This window comes from Mobula hypostoma, chromosome 2, assembly GCF_963921235.1.
Source record: "Mobula hypostoma chromosome 2, sMobHyp1.1, whole genome shotgun sequence".
Lineage (NCBI taxonomy): Eukaryota > Metazoa > Chordata > Chondrichthyes > Myliobatiformes > Myliobatidae > Mobula > Mobula hypostoma.
The window spans coordinates 12,857,896-12,860,999 of NC_086098.1; the positions used below are offsets into that span (position 1 = coordinate 12,857,896).

The 3,104-nt window shown below is 45.4% G+C and overlaps 1 non-coding gene across 1 annotated transcript; it reads left to right on the forward strand.

Annotated features, from left to right (window-relative positions):
- Positions 1–2,753: 2,753 nt before the first annotated feature.
- On the forward strand, positions 2,754–2,825 carry trnac-gca (transfer RNA cysteine (anticodon GCA)). The gene has a single exon. It is a non-coding gene; the product is annotated as a tRNA-Cys (tRNA).
- The last annotated feature ends 279 nt before the right edge of the window (positions 2,826–3,104 follow it).

A 3,104-nucleotide genomic window follows, 5' to 3' on the forward strand; every position in this document is an offset into this window, starting at 1 on the left:
ACCAGTAAGGGGAAAGATAAAGGGGTTGGGGAATGGAAGCAGGGAGGTGATAGGCAGGAAAGGTGAAGAAGGAATAGGGGAAAACACAATGGGTAGTAGAAGGAGGCGGAACCATGAGGGAGGTGATAGGCAGCTGGGGGAGGGGGCAGAGTGACATAGGGATAGAGGAAGGGAGGGGGGAGGGAATTACCGGAAGTTGGAGAATTCTATGTTCGTACCAAGGGGCTGGAGACTCCCTAGATGGTATATGAGGTGTTGCTCCTCCAACCTGAGGAGCCTCCAACCTCCCTTCTTCCGCTCCTCCATCCCTTTATCTTTCCCCGTACTGGTTTTTCACCTGGAACCTACCAGCCTTCTCCTTCCCACCCTCCCCCAACGTTCTTTATAGGGCCACTGCCCCTTCCCTCTACAGTCCTGATGAAGGGTTCCGGCCCGAAACGTCGACCGATCTTTTCCACAGACGCTGCCCGACCTGCTGAGTTCCTCCAGCGTGTTGTGAATGTTGCTTTGACCCCAGCATCTGCAGTTTATTTTGTGTTTGTATACAGTCCAGACCCTTCAGTCTATTGAAGCCTTTCATTGACCAACAGAGCGGAATATAATTTCTTTTTTATAAAATTTCTGATAATCTTTGGAAATTTCTAATAAAAATTTGAGGCATTGATCGTGTGGATAGTCAGAGGCTTTTTCCCAGGGCTGAAATGGTTGCCACAAGAGGACACAGGTTTATGGTGCTGGGGAGCAGGTACAGAGGAGATGTCAGGGGTAAGTTTTTTACGCAGAGAACGGTGAGTGCGTGGAATGGGCTGCCTGCAATGGTGGTGGAGGTGGATAGGGTCTTTTAAAAGACTTTTAGATAGGTACATGGAGCTTAGAAAAATAGAGGGCTATAGGTAAGTCTAGTAATTTCTAAGGTAGGGACATGTTCGGCACAACTTTGTGGGCCGAAGGGCCTGTATTGTGCTGTAGGTTTTCTATGTTTCTAAAAATCATTGATTGTTTTTGGTCATGTTAGAAATAGTGCTTCTTACTTCACCACTCTCTCCACTTCTGCTCCTTTTCTGAGGACTGGTGTGTGTGTGTGTGTGTGTTCCCTTGTCTTACCTTTTCTGAAGTTCACTATTAGTTCTTAAGAATACTCTGCATGCTTTATGTGTGGTCTTGTTGTAAACAGTACTGTGCAAAAGTTTTAGGCATATATGTATAAATAGCTGGGGTGCCAAGATTTTGCACAGTACAGTATTTGTCACTGTTCAGTGGAGAGCGAGTTTGTAAATCAGGTGGGAGCAAAGGATGTTGGGAATGGCAAGACTGGAGCACTGTCAGAGGGGTGTGGGGGAGGTGGGAGAGAAGGAACACCGGGGCGGGGCACGCCCAGCCCTGAGACACCAGGCAATGGCACTTGATTCCAATCATTTGGTTTACTGATCATTACAGAACATTTCTCTGGTGTTTCCCACTCTCTCTCCTCTCCCTTCCCCTTTTCCAAACCATGATTCCCTCCTCCCTGCCCCCTTCCCACTCTCAGTCCACAATGGCAGACATCCCACCCTGCAAAAACTCATTTCAGGGAGGTAGCACCATCAATTTGCGGGAGACTTCCGGGAGAGGTGGGATGTCTGCAATAGAGTAGCTCTTTAGCAGCTGGCCAGCTAGTTTAAATAACGTTAGCTATGCTAATGAATGAATGACACCTGTTAAACTCACCTCAACATGTCTTTTACAGTCTTAACCCACCATGGGCAATAGAAAAGTCACTGTTGCAAACAGTGCAGCGAGCAACACTGTCATTATTTTGACCCCTATTAGGCAGGGGTACACTTTAGTGTAGTCTGGGCTGACGTACGTTTTATATTTTTTTTGGAATACTCTGCCATGGCGCGCTCTCGCTCGCGCTCGGTCTCTCTCTCTCTCTCTCGTGGTCACTCACGCGCTCTCAGTGCTCTCGCTTGCTTTCTCTCACGCTCGCTTGCTTGCTCTTGCTCTCCCTCGCATGTGCACTCTCTCTCATGGTCGCTCTTGTGTTCTCTCTTGCTTTCTCTCGCTCGCTCTCAAAAAAATTGATTTCCGTGATATCGTATATAATTTGCGGGCATCAGGGAGCCATTATTAATATGCAGGAGACTCCCGGAACTTCCGGGAGAGGTGGGACGTCTGCAATGGACACCCATACGGGAATCAGGTTTGTCATCGTTCACATTGGTTATGAATTTTGTATTTTTTGCAGCATCAGCAGTAGATAAAATTACTTCAGTACTGTGTACTGTGCACCCTAACCCTATATATGTGCCTAAGACTTTTGCACATTACTATAGAGTATAGGATGATAAGGGTTGTAGCAAGACCAGACAGCAGGCACCTCAGTGAACAGAATCAGATGCTATGAATCAGTTAATCAGATTGTGAAATTAGCTGCACAGTGACTGAGAAAGGGGTGTAGATTGAAATTGATAAATTCATTGGCAAATCAGGCATAGAAAGAAAAATGATAGAACACAGAACATAGGACAGACAGGCCATTTTGCCCATGATGTTGTGTCGAATCTGATGTCAATTTATACTGAATGTCCATCACTGTATTTCATCCACATCCCTCCATTTCTTTCATATTCATGTGTCTATCTTAAAATGTCTTAAACTCCACTAAACTGCATGATTCCACTAATACCCCAGTAACCCATTCCAGTCTGTGTATAAACATTTTTTTACTCTCCCATCTCTAAATATAAAAACAAGTCCTAGTATTTGCAGCTGGGGGTATAGCTCAGTGGTAGAGCATTTGACTGCAGATCAAGAGGTCTCTGGTTCAAATCCAGGTGCCCCCTTCATTTTTGTCTTCGAGATTACCCTGTATTTCAATTTTAGGGTGCCCCCTTCATTTTTGTCTTCGAGATTACCCTGTATTTCAATTTTAGGGAGCCGTCTCGATGGGCCCAATTACGCAATTCTGCTCCTATATCTTGTGATTGTATGGACATTTCTACCACTGGAAAAAGATTCACTTTTGTCGTATCTATGCCTCTCGTAATTATAAAAATCTTAATGAAGTCTCCCCTCAGGCTCCGACGCTCCAGAAAGAACAACCCAAGTTTGTTTTCCTTATA